This window comes from Palaemon carinicauda, chromosome 35, assembly GCF_036898095.1.
Source record: "Palaemon carinicauda isolate YSFRI2023 chromosome 35, ASM3689809v2, whole genome shotgun sequence".
Classification (NCBI taxonomy): domain Eukaryota; kingdom Metazoa; phylum Arthropoda; class Malacostraca; order Decapoda; family Palaemonidae; genus Palaemon; species Palaemon carinicauda.
Genome location: NC_090759.1, coordinates 70,013,780 through 70,028,779, shown reverse-complemented (window position 1 = coordinate 70,028,779; position 15,000 = coordinate 70,013,780). Strand labels below are relative to the sequence as shown.

General features: G+C 36.6%; 1 protein-coding gene across 1 annotated transcript in view; it reads right to left on the bottom strand.

Moving 5' to 3' along the window:
- Window positions 1-15,000, bottom strand: part of LOC137627348 (uncharacterized) — a 104,287-nt gene that overhangs the window by 69,966 nt on the left and 19,321 nt on the right. Inside the window, 1 exon segment of the mRNA XM_068358432.1 lies at window positions 10,383-10,432. The gene's annotated coding sequence lies outside the window, so the exon portion shown is untranslated.

Sequence of the window (15,000 nt, the reverse complement as noted above, 5' to 3'; positions counted from 1 at the left end):
GCATAGAAATAATAAAGATTATTCATCAATATTGAGTCCTAAGTTGTGTATATTTCTAGAAAATTCTATATAAATGTTAAATTGTGAGAAAAAGGTAATTATGTGGTAGTGATTCTAAATTATTTAGCTTTCATAAATACATCTCAACCACTGATTACATAATATGAGAAGGCTAGAACTTCCTCACAACCATTACAATTCTTACAATCACATATCCAAAATTAATCTGTCAATAAATCAAAGTATTCCCATATAATTTATGATAAAAAAGTCAGCAAATATTGAAACATAGGAACCAAATGCACATGTCAATCAAAATTAATGGTGGTGGTGGTGATGAAGACGATGACAGTAGAGAGGAGCAATGCTATATTATTTATACTTAGAGAGAGAGAGAGAGAGAGAGAGAGAGAGAGAGAGAGAGAGAAGAGAGAGAGAGAGAGAGAGCGCGCTTGATGAATTGAATAAGCAAATACTTTATTGAAGATCAATTCTTAAAATTTGTTGGTCATTAATTTGTTGTCCACCAATTTTATACATTATTACCATTTACTTTTGGGCTAGAATATTTCAAATTCTAGTATATTTCTAAGTATTCAAGTATTTCACAAGTAACCATTGTGGAAAACGAGGAACGGTATCTACGAAACTCACATAAGTTGGGGGGCTACTGTATGTATATGTATATGTATATAAATACATACATATATATATATATATATATATATATATATATATATATATATATATATATATATATATATATATGTGCGTGTGTGTGTGTGTGTGTTTGTGTACGTGTGTGTGTACACTTAAGTTTTATGATAGTGATTGATTACATTATGAACAAGGTACTGCATGCAACGAATAAGAGCGACCAGATAATATTCGATCTTGAATACACAGATGATATAGTTCTAATGGCCTCTAATATGGCTAAAATGCCGAAAATGATTGTTAGATTAGTACTGGAGGGGAGAAAGGTTGGATCGGTGATTAACCAAAGAAAGACCGAGGTCATATAGATTCAGAGTGGGGAAACTTTCAAATATTTAGCTTTGGATCACTAGTTACAGACTTCAAGGAGAAAACAGTGAATGCAGAACCAGTAATGGACATTCTACAATCAATTTGGAGCTCAAATCGGATATCAGTTAACAGCAAAATCAAAATATACATTTCACTTGTAAGATCGATATCAACATCTGGGCACCAATCGTATTACATCAAGATAGAGATGGAGGGGATCATGGGACATACTTCAAGAAGGGAGGAAGAGTTAGTCCAGGATGTACTTGAATGGAAGCCACTGGGCAGGAGAGGACGTGGTAGATCAAGAGAAACGTGGTTGATGACTATGCCAAGAGAGGTTGGATCTGAGAATTGGGTTGAGCTCATAGAGATGGCACAGGAAAGAGATCTGGCGTGAATTCATTGAGGCATTATGCATCCCATGGGTGCCAGAGGATTAAATGAATTTAATATATGAATACAACGACAACAACAACAACAACAACAACAAATGCTGCAGTTTCTAGTCCACTGCAGGACAAAGGTCTCAGACATGCCAATTCATGTTTGGGGTTTAACCAGTTTTCATCACCATGCTGGTCAGTACGGATTGGTGAAGATGGGAGATTTTAATCTGATAGCTTACTATAATCCAACCTAGTGTGAATGTCCTTGACTAATACAACTTTGCTAATCATAGCAATGTGTAAACCCTTTTACCACGTTAAAGTATCCAATTCAGAAAAGGCATATCTACTGTGTACATACATATGTAAATATATATATATATATATATATATATATATATATATATATATATATATATATATATCAACATGTATATGTATACAGTAGATATACATACATACATATATACATATATATATGTATGTATATATATATATATATATATATATATATATATATATATATATATATGTATGTATATATATATATATTCTTACGAAGCTGGCCTAGTGTAAAGTAAATATTTTACTTATGTATTTCATTTGTGTATTTGATAGTCAGTTCGTGAGCTGAGTTCCTCTTATGTAGGTCTAAATAATTGTATGTAAATTACATAATACTTCCATTGTTCATTTAATTGTATTTTTCATTCAAGTCAGTAAATGTAAATTTACGTTATTTTTAAGAATTAACTTTTTATTTCATGTATTTTGTTATGAAGTCTTATGTAATCTTGTTTTAGGTATGCTGTACGAACCACGCGAGGTATGGATACGAGAAATTACGCAATTGTTATATTTACCACGTGGTTAGAAAGTTCATGAAATTTCTGGAAATAGTTGCCTCGCCTGTGCGTTGGTATTCGTCTGCTACTAGATTAGTTAGCAATTTTGGCATCGTAGGCCTTGCCCCCTAGCTATAAGAATGATCTATTTAGAATAACCTAAAAATTTCAAGTCAATATATATGTGCCTCTAGGAAATTGTAAGAGCAGAAGAGATTCAGCCTGTCCCTTTGAACGAGCCAAAGTTCGTCCGCCCTCTCCTCTCAAGTGTATCAAGTGTGTGCCAACTCAAACATGATTAACGATTTCTATCCAGCAATATCGTGTGTAGTGTGTTTAAACGTTGATAATCCATTAAATGTGATTACAAGTGTATTGTGTTAATAAAAGTATTTGTATAACATATTTATTTTTAACTGGCCCTGTGAGATTTAGGTTAAAAATTAAAGTGTATCTATTTTGGCTTAACTGTTCGGGTACCTCGTGTGAGCCAAAACATGTGAGTTATACTTATGTAAATTTCATTTAGTAGTTAATCATTAGAGTGTTGAAGTGTTAACTATTTTCATTAATTATCAAAAGTAAATATTTGTATAAATTAATTTCCAGTGAAACAAGTGATTGCATATCTTATTTTTTTTTTTAAGTTTTTCTTTTGTCTTAATCTAAGTTTTGTTCAAGATCTAATATTTCAAGTGATTCATTTGGTGATAATATTTTGTATTAATCTTGTAATTTTTTTATAGAATATATCTATTTTTGTAAAATGCGTATTATTTCGATCACCAATATTTCTTAAGAGACCTTGCTCGTAGTCAAAGAATTGAAGTAAGAGGTTGTTTTGAATAGTTCAAGTGAAATAATTACCCAGCTTTGTTTTGAGAGTAAAGTAGGAGACCTTTGGATATTCAGTGTTTTTATATATTGCCGTCTTGGAGTTGCATAATTTCTCAGAGCTCGGGTATTATTCAAGTGTAACAGATTTTTGTTTAAATAAACAGGGGTGTTTGGAATTCGGGAGGTTATGTAATTTTCCAGCTGTAATATAATAATTATATATATATATATATATATATATATATATATATATATATATATATATATATATATAATATATATATATATATATATATAAATTTTCATCATTACTACCTAAACTACAAAACAAAGGAAAATTACCATTTGAGTCTATACCTCCATAACCATCAAGGTCCATCAAAAGTGTTTTAATTTCACGGGACCGAATAGCAAAACCAGTCAGTTTAGCCTCAGGAAAACTATCTATCTATCTATCTATATATATACATATATATATACTGTATATATTTGTATTTGCATATTTATATGTAAACCTGAGAAGGGATAAGAAGTATAGTAAGGGCACTCTACAGCTAAGCCGTTCGGTTTCATATGTTATGTTTGTTCACAAAAACATAATGATTGAGAACAATCTATTCTAAAGAAATGCGCTAGAGAGGAATGGACTACCTACTTGAATTAAAGAGCTAGGTGAATGTGTTATATAAAACGAATAACAAAGAGAATAAGCATCAATGAAAAGCGATCAGTTTTGAAATTGTTTCAAATCCTTAATAATTTACAGAAGGAATGTTGAATGTTTAGGAGCACTTCAAATAACAGGAGAGCTCCCTGACTTATAGTTCTAATGGGATAGTGGAATAGCTTACACAAGGAGAGAGATAAGCTTACATAGAAACCCTTGTCTCTTCTGTCCTCATTTGGTTAGGCCTGTTTACGGATTTTGAGCTATATGGCACTACGCAAGGCTTTGAATGTTAATATTTAGCAGCTATTATAAATACGTTCTAAAGGATTACCAAGTAGTAGAAAACTTTTGTACCTATTTTTTATTTTTTACTTACCACAACGAAGTTGGAAGGAAGTTATGTTTTCACCCTTGTTTGTGTGTGTGTGTTTGTTTATGAACGGCTTCCTGGGCACAATTCTAACCGCAGAGTAATGAAACTTGCAGGGATTCATTTATATGTAAAGAGCTGGAAACGATTAAATTTTGGAAGTTCAAGGTCAAAGGTCAAGCAAAATGTCCAGTTCACATAAATAGCCTTAAGTTTGGACATCGTTGTCACAGACTTCAAACTTGGTTCATAATTGAGTGGATGACAATCCACGCCAATTAATACACATGAAGGTCAAGGTCGAGCAAAAGGTCGAGAAATGAGCTGCCGCGGCAGAGGTCTGCGCTCTACTGAGTGCCCCTCTAGCTTGACACAGTCAAAGGTGAAAGGTCACTTCTGACTCAATGTAATGTATAAATTATGCTTTGTTTCAGAGCATGGAGTACCATAATGTTACATTGAGTTTTGTAAAGTGTTTCAAACTAATATTCAATCTGAATTAACAGTGTCCTTACTACGAAACGTCTGTTTATTCTGTTAATAATCATAAAACAACTTTACCTTGTGGAGATGACAGCCATTTAGAGCATAGATCCAGTCATACATCTAGAGTTAATGTATGGAAAATTTGTAGTCAACAATAACCAGACCAAATTTTGTGCCATTGGAGTGGATTATGCTCTTGATCAAATCAGCTCCATAATGAAAGTCACTGGAGGACTGCTAGGCATTATACAGCATGCCAGTGTTTGGAAGAGATTCTTAATTACAGCTCCAGAGCTTAGTAGGCTTACTGAAGTAGTACATGTGATGGCTGGCTCAACAACCACTACATATAAGGAACATCATGTCCTGTCACTGGCTATCTAGATAAGAGAGAAAGAGAACATAGCTCAACTCAAGAGTGTACTCATATGGTCCATGAGTCCTATGAAGTACAAGGATCAACGCCCGCCCATAATCAACAGATAGGTGATGAAGCTAGCAGAGTGCTGCAAGGTGTATGCAACCAAGAACATCTTGGCAGGAAAAGTATGCCAATTTTGTTGAGGACCACATCAATACAAATGGGGTCATTATCTGGGCCAGAATGAAGAAGGTTACTGATAATACAGTGCAGCTCATGGACAACAGCTGATTGTTTGCCCGCATGTTGATTGTTGCACACTCATTCCTGGAGGTGAATCTCAAGGACAGCATTGGTCAGTCAGAGTTATGTCCCTTCTACGATCCTTGTTCACAGTGAGTGGTGTAAACCTACCATGCACAGACAAAAGCAAGCTTATGGCTGAACATGAGAAGCTGCCGAACAAAATTAGTGTTGATCTACAGTCAGAGGATGTCACCAATGATATTGCTCCCTTAATACCAAGGAAGTCAACTGTACTTGATGGAATGGAAATTGTCCAGGCAATAGCTGAACCACTTTGGGTCAAAACATGTGCTCAGTGGGGTGAACATTTCATAGCTATTCTGGATAAAAAGTACAGAGAATATCATGAGATTCATCTAGTCTTTGACTGGTATGATCTTTCAGCTTCATTGAAATAGGCGTCAAAGGAGATTTCCAGGGTGGTAAGCCAGCAACTGTATATCACATCACAGACAATAAACCTATTGGTACGGCATCAGGAAAGCTGTTCCTATCCAGTATGGCAACCAAAGATGAACTGACAGTTTGTCTTGTAGAGAAAGCTCTCCACTACCTTGAAGGTAAGCCCAAGGTCTTCATAGCGATCTTTGCTGAAAGAGGTTCTCTCAAATTCCATGGATGTTCGACATCTATGCTGTATCCGAAGAAGCTGACACTAAACTTATCATAAAAAGTCTGGATGATGTTTGAAGAGGAGCAACAGAACTCTACACTCAGTCAACTGACACTGACGTTTTGTCCTTTGAATCCAATATTATCATAATCTCTGCAGGAACATAGATTTTGTCACTGGTGTATGGAAAAGGAAGCAAGTAATTTCACTGTAATCAATAGTGATTGTACTGCAGAGGCCCAAATCTTACTTGATTTTATGAAACAGGTATATTTGCAGGCAAGGGGAAGCTGAGCTGTTGACAAGCACTTAGCATATACTTCATGGAGGTGGTATCTGCAATTTTTTCACCTTAAGGACTTCCAAGAACCCAAATGTTAATATTGAACAAGCCATTGAGACATTTGTTTGCCAGCTGTATGAGCTTCATAGCATTGTTAAGGATGTTGGTGATCTCAAATGGAAGCTTTTAACCAAGAAACAATTATAAGTTCAAAAGCTACATACGATATAAACATCCTTATGTGAAGCCACTGGCAGGCACATTACCAGGCCATGGTGTGGCATCAGGATATTCCTCAGCTACCACCAGCAAAAGCCTACAGGTGCAAGAAGACCAGTTTCACATTACACTGATCCTACCGACTGCAGTGCCTCAACTTTTCCAAAGATGTGTTTGTGTGGAGCTGATGAGATGTGCAGTAATGTCAACTCAGCACTTATAGGAATTACAAAAGGATGAAGGAGATCTTTCCATCCAACTACGAACACAGCACTAAATGAACATTGGACTTCTACCCAGCCTGTTGTTAACCAGAACCAGCCAGATAGTGGACCAAAATAACTAAAAAAAAAAAACATGTTTGAGCTATGATATTATCACTGTATGTACAATTTAGAAGTCAAAAAAAAAAAAAGAAAAAAAAAAAAAAAAAAAAAAAAAAAGTAAATTTTTAGGATGGAGTAGATTTTCTTCATTATTACAATACTTCAAGCATGGTGCTTGGTTTGTATGCAGAGTGTATTTTGGAGTAAATCAGTAAAATAATTTGAAACGATTTGAGCTGTAATTTGAAATTGAGAGAATATAATAGTAAACACCAAAAAATGGGTAACATCATCTCTGGTAGGTTAAATCCTTCTAGAGAAGTCCAACCAGTGACCAAAAAATAATTCAAACCAACATGAAAACATTGGTCCCCCACTAAAAGATTCATACTTATCTAATGGTTTTACCCATGTTATGCTTGTTTCTAACAAACAAGATCATAACTACGTTAGTCACAAGAATAAATACAGGAATTGGAGGTTGACCAGATGAAAATTATAATTCAACCTCTACGTCCAAAATATTGAACCAATGTTATATCAAATACCAATCAGATATTTTCTCCTTGAGAATTTGCTTTAATTGAAAATGGACTTCATTAATAAGTAAAATATCTGCGTTACACAAAACAAAATATTCACACGATGCTTTTGTATAGTGGGATAAGAATGTATTACTTCTAACCATAGTATGAACAAGGACAATATCATTACATTTCTTTTCAAGAAAATATTACTAAGCAGACAATAATATCTAATCAAGTTTGTTGGGATTTAGTTGTTTTGAACTGCTTATTTAAATTAAACTTCCAATGACTTAGCAGTTGATTCTCATTGCTACCAGCTTTGAAATATTCTAATAAAAATTAGATTTCATTCCTTTCCTAATCTATCATTCCCACCATATCCTAAATATTTACTAATATTCTCCACTTCCCTATTGTCCTCTGTCCATTCCTTATCATTTCCCACTTCTGCACCCTTTCTTATCCAGCTCCAGTCCTATCTCACTTCTACTCCCTTTTTATCTATACCTTTCCTATACACTTCCTTACCCATTTTCGTCCATCTTCTATCCTATCCAACTTCATTACACCTTTCCTTTTATCTACTATTCTACTGCATTTCCCCACACTCTCCTTTCCACTGCCCATTGGTCCCCACTCTCCCATACTCTTAGCCCTAAGCTATCCTTCCTCACATTCCCCTTCTTCCATCCATTTCCTATGCAACAACACTTCCCTACATTTTCAATTCATTTATTCTACTTAAATTTCCTACCATTTTCCAACCATCCGCTATTCTACCCAACTGTCACCCATCCCCATTTCTTTACCTGCTCTTCTTTTCATGTTTCCTACCATCCTTCCATAAACTACCCAATGAGTAGTAATTTCAAAGCATTTGAATTAATGTCTACAGTAGGTAACGTATTTATTTACCAAATATGTATGTATCTTGAATGAATTCTCTATCCTACACCATTTGATTCATTTTTCTTTTTCAAAAGCTAACATATCACACTTCTCTAATTCCAGTTATTCATACCCCACTTTTACACCACTCCCCTATACTCTCTCCTTCATCTTCTATCTTATCCCAATTTGCTACTTTCTATAACTCATCGTCTATTCTACCCAACAACACTATCCTCTGCTAATCCTTGTTTCTCATATCCCACTACCCTACATATTTTACATCTATCTTTCATCCTATCCCACCCATCTCTTATACTAGTACCTTCTCTCTTCCGTTATTTATCCAACCCGAATCACCCACCATTTCTAATTCATCCCCTATCCTATTCCATTACTATTTTCTTCCATCCATTCCGTATCCAGTCTTACATCCCTGCCCTATCTCATTCCTCTCCTATCCTACCTATTTCTCTACCCTCTCCCATCTATTCCCTATCCTATTCAATTCTCTGAACTGAACTGAACTGATCAACCCAACTTCCCTACCATTAACCCTCCCTGTCATATGCTACACTACTTTCAAACACTCCCCCATCCATCCCCTATCCTGATAATTTCCCCCACCATTTCACCAGCATCTTCTATCCTACACTACTTCCTTTCCTTCCCAAGTCCATTCCTTATCCTATTCACTTCCCAACCCTCTCTGATTGATCCTTTAGCCTACTAATCTTCCCTACTCTTTCTCATACATCTTCTATCCTATCCTATTTTCAGACCGACTCACATCCCTCTGCTATCCTATCCCATATCCATGAAGGATCCTATTAACGAGCTATTCCATCCACTATCCAACCAGACCGCCCTATCTTTTACCATCCAGTGCTTAGTCTACCCAATGTCACCATCGTCTCTCCTCCACTTTTATCATATTCACCTCCAAAACCCTTCTCATTCCCCTCCTAAATTGACCAAATTCACTACTCTCTCCCATCTACCACCTAAAATACTGCTCTTCCCTAGCCTATCCAAACCATGCCTTATCCTACTCTACTTCTCTACCATCTCATATACATCACCTATCCGACCCCATTTTCTGACTGTTTCTTATCCATATTTTATTGAACATGACTTCCCATTACTCTCCTATCAATTATCTATTATACCTCTTTTTTCTGCCCTTTCTCCTCAAATTTCAAATCCTATGCCACTTCCACCTTCTCCCATCCATCTACCTTCCTAAAAAACTTCCCAACATTCCCTTATCGAGCCCTTATCCTATCCAGACCTGACCAATTCCTTACAGCAACACTGCTCTACCCTTTCTCATTGATATCCTTTACCATCCCCTTTCCCTGTCTTCTTACATTCCTCACGATCCTATTCTTCTTTCCAACCTTCTCCCGTCCATCTTCTATCATGCTCCAGTTCCAAATCTTCTAGTCATCACATATCCTACCAACTTCCCTACTTTCTTTCATTTATCTCCTATGCTATCCCACTTCTCTACCTATTCCAACCATCACCTATTCTTCCATATTTCAATACACTCTCCCATCCATCACTTATCCTACCCCACTTATCTACCTCTCCCAATCATCATAGATTCTACCCCACCATCCTATTTCATCTAAATCATCACCTATCCTACCTTTTCCCAACCATCCCCTACCCTACCTCACTTCCATCCCTTCGCCTAACTAGCAACTATCCTACCCTACTTCACTACGTACTCCTAACCATCACCTATTCTACCACACTGCCTAACCAAGAACCAGCTATCACCAATTTTATCCTGCTTACCTACCTCTCATCCAATACAAATCGTCTTTCACTCTACCTTGTATTCATGCTCAGGCTTTAAAAATTTTGTCACTTCACTGAAATGACAAATTTATGAGACAAACTGTAAATTGAATTCTACCTGAACATCTATATCAGCTTTACCTGGCATTGAAATGTTTCCAGAATTTTGTTGATACTTTGTACCTAAATAAATAATTGATGTTAAGGAAGCATTGCTTCAATGAAGTGGTCTTTTTATCAAAATCATAAACATATGAACATTAGAAAAATAGTTTAGAGAATTTCTTTTCTTTCTTGATTTACTCGTTTTTACACCATAACAACAAGAGAGAGAGAGAGAGAGAGAGAGAGAGAGAGAGAGAGAGAGAGAGAGAGCTACTGGTGTAAATTCTGAGGTAAAAAAAACTAATACTTAAAAGCATACCTTAATAGTGCCTTTTAAAATCGATGGCAGATTCCGGTCCCACGACGCATCTGTTAAAAAACAAGAAACATTAAACTTTTTCCCATCTCTTTGCAATTCGTATCTCTTGTATTTATTTTTATCTTTCCGTCATATAGTCATTCCTTTCGTTTGAATCATCTTATTGTATCATATGAATGTATGCAAATTTTCAGTAGTAATAATAATAATAATAATAATAATAATAATAATAATATCTCGGAACTGAACCTCTTTCAGGTAGGTTTCATTGAAGATTACAGCTGCCTAAGTGGCATTGATTTTAGAGTTGAGCTTTTCACTTGCAATAATTTTCCTTTTCTCAGCAGTACTGCATGCTGCCAGTAGCTGTGCTATGTTGGTCATCGGTAGATAGGGGGAGCAAAATACATAGAAAAATTCTAATATTTTACAACAAAAATTAACTACAAGTAAACTTGTCAAATACAGGATATAAATGTAGGCTACAACGCATTTTGAGAGGATGCTGGTTGTTCCCTCTCAGGCTAGAAGTGGAATAATGTAAGCGGGGCTGGCTCTATTCATCTGGGTCAGGACAGTAGTAATTTGGGTGCTGGTTGTTGATTGCTCCCTCCGAGCGGAGGCAGTACCGTGTCTGGGATGGAGCAACTCTCCTATTGGCTGAGGCGCTCAACGGGAGGGGATCCGTCACAGTCAAGCTGCTACTACACTCACAGCCATCAAAGTTAGGGGGTCTTAGTAATGCTAGGCTGGACTTCTAGTGCCGGGGGCTGATTGGCCAAGACACTCCCTGAGTGGGGCTCGGCGTCAGGCAAGCCGTTTTGCCGCTCAGCTCCCAGGTCCTGAACTGTTTCCTGATTGACTGAAGTGCTCGCTGGGAGAGTCCCAGTCAGGCTGTTGGGTCACTGATCTTCCTCATGCTCGCCGATGTAGGTGAGTGGTTGGTTGGTGTTCCTGTGGCAGGAGGGGAGGAGGAACATTTCCTGAGTAGTCTTGAGGTTCAGCTCTTCCTGATGTATGAGCAGGGCCTCAAGGATCCTTTGCCTTCTGCTGTCCAGAGCATTACCAATGATCGTTATACTGCTAGTGATGTCTTCTCTTTTGATGCCTTGTCATGCACCAGGAGTTGGTGGATCTTAATAGCATGTACTGAACATAGCAGGACAAACGTTTAGAAAGTCTCATTGTCGTCATTCCAATAAATCCACGAACTGGGCATTGGTAGGAATAGTTGATATTAAACTTCTTCAAAAAGTCCTGCAAGAGAGGGGCCAGGATCTAGTTCTCGTTGCTCAGCAGTCGAGACCATGACGTCCCAGAAGGGAAGACGGCTCTAACGTAAATCTCCTCAAAGGTCCTGTGGAGTTCATCTATGTAGTTAGAATAGGGGGCCTTAACAAAGATGTTGTCGATGTAGTAGATGTATATTTTGGGGAAATCTAAACATGAAATATTCATTCCTCAACGACTCCCATGTAAAAGTTGGCAAAGAGGATACCTAGCCCATAGCCATTCCACACACTCGAAACGCGGTGCAGCCGACTATTTTGTACGCAGTACTTAACAAGTTTACTTTTAGTAAATTTATTTTTATGTATTTTGCTCTGCTACCTACCAATGACCAGCATAGCACAACTACTGTAGAGAAAAGGAAAATTAGAGCAATTGAAAAGCTCAACTACAAAATTAATGTCAGGTAGGCAGCTGTAACCTTCAATCAAATAATAATAATAATAATAATAATAATAATAATAATAATAATAATAAGGATAATAATAATATATTAATAATAATGACATAAATAATAATACGAATATCTATATTAACATTTATAATTTTAAAATTAAAGAATAATTACGTGGTGTAAGAATAATTTCATAAAAGTACCCCTTTACATCTGGGTAGACTAATGGCCGATAGTCCACAATGAAGGTCAGTTCATAGAATCTTTTATTTATTTATTTATTTGTCATATACATATATATACATACACAAGACTCATTGCCACAGACTGTACATTTACTTTTATCTTGCATAATCTCTTCATGTCTCCTGGAAATCTGTCTTACAAGGTACACACACACACACACACACACACACACACACACACACACACACACATATATATATATATATATATATATATATATATATATATATATATATATATATATATGTGTGTGTGTGTGTGTGTGGAATGTAAGAACCTTTACATAACTGCGATATTTTGATCACTAAAAAACGAACTTCCGTAGACAGCATCAATACAAACAGAACAACGTTGAAGGTATTTTTGTTTATTCTAAGAATGTCGGTACTTCATCTTTAAAACAGGAACCAATAATAAATATTGTAAGCTTTCAATTCAAATGTTTTAAATGGTTTTGTTCCTGTAAATAAAATATATTTCAAGCAAACAAGGTGTGCAGAAACAAACCTGGATTGTAATGGTGTACCTTCTTTATTTCCGGCTATCTTTCCACTTGAAAGGAGTGGCTTTGTGTCAGATTTCAGTGCATATAAACTAGTTAGCACCAGCTAGCATTTCTGTCCAAACACTTGCCAGCAAATTGGTGACCTTGGAATGACCAAATATGCCTAATACTGCTAACTCTTCCAATGAAATGGCAGCCTTTGCCTCCGTCTGCCTGCCTCCTTTCACAAGGCACAACTCAAAAGCTTTGGTCTTTAAAGCAAAAATTATCTTCAGGTAAAAGAATATCACATCATCATCACGAAAAGCTGATGCCGTATTTGAATTTCAATCATACAACGTTTTTGAACAAATTGGAGATTGGTCAGCTGAGCCAGACACCACCGTTACACACAAAACCCTAAAAGCCCAAAGAAGGTCATCTTTCAGTATGCCCAAGTCATCAGAGCCAGAAAACTTCTGGACAACGTAGGAATGGCAATAGGAGATCAATATCCCTCACAGGGCTACAAGCAAATCTAACGACTGGTAACAATACCTGCCAAGGATGTCCAACAAGAGCCAACACTGGACGTAGAGGAAAAATGCCTTCTGGCGAACTTACCACACAAAACATTAGCGGTAATTCCCAACGTATCCACCATGCCCCTTAAGGATCTCCTACAAATAGTATATGAGGTTCACTTAGCCCAGACAATGGGAAAACCCACCATAGCATTCATCTAAGTGACCGCCATGCACCCACAACCTCTAAGTGATGAAGAGACAGACGGTGAGGCAAATTCCCCAATACTCCCATACAGTTTTCAAGGAACAACAAGTGCTTTATCCAGCAACCACCATGGCTGCCAGAGAATACAACCTGACAAACCATAAGGGCATTTGTTTCTTCCATTGAAGATTCAGGAGTAAGGTTCGATAGTGTGAACAAAGGTGCATGCTGTCAAAATACATGCAGTAGGGCCATAGCAGCAGTCCAACCAACTAACCATCAGCGACGGTGAGACTGGTTGCCTCATATGGGGGAATGGTTCTGTTTTTAGCTATATTTCTTTCAGAAAACGAAAAAGGCCTACACCACCGATGAGATGTCCAACATGAAATTCCTTGCTGATACAGGGACACGACAAATGTTCGTCATAGCAGCCCAAAACAAATGACTGAATCCAGTCCCTAATACCCTCCATGTATCTATTGCAAACAGCACCTCACTAAAGATATATGGAACCAGAAATCAGGAAGTAGCATTCACTGGCAAACCATACAGGTGGACATTCATCACAACAGACGTCCCTTTTGCTCTATGAGCAGATTTCCTGAAAGGACACAACATGCTGGTAGATGTGTCTAGACTATAACTCATTCAGAGACACTCCTATAGCCCTTATCACTCCCAGGGTAGCAATAAGCTCTCCACCAGGAACAGAAATCTCCCGCCTCCTTGAAGGCTACCCCGAAGTATTCAAGGATGATTTCCATTACCACATACACACTATGAAGCACCACATCAAACATCATATCGTCACAGATGGACCCAAAGTGCATGTACGCTTCAGGGAGCTGGCACCAGATAAACTAGCCCACGTAAAGAAATTATTCCAGGACATGGAACAGGCAGGATTCTACCATAAAACATCCAGTACGAGGCCAATGAAAACTTACAACAAACACAAGACTATCTCAAAGGAATGACAGTACATTATCTTTAAAACAGAAACCAATAACAAATATTGTTAAACTTTCAATTTAGATATTTCAAATGGTTTTGTTTATGTAAATAAAATATATTCCAAGCATTTACCAGGTGTGCAGAAACAAACCTAGATCGTAATTGTGTTCCTATGTTTATGTGAATATTTCCTGATATCTTTTTGCTCACAAAGAGTGGCCTCATGTCAGATTCTTGAGTAAAAAACTAGTTAGTACCAGCCAGCGTTTCTGTCCAAACCTAAGTAGCATGATATACTCTATTTACTGTATACATACACACACATATATATACTGTATATATATATATATATATATATATATATATATATATATATATATATATATATATATATATATATATATATATATATATATACATATGCATGTATGTTCGTATGTAAATACACTTTTCATATTTATTTTCTTGGTATAACAACTCACAAAATACATCTTTACTAGGACTATGCTAGCATT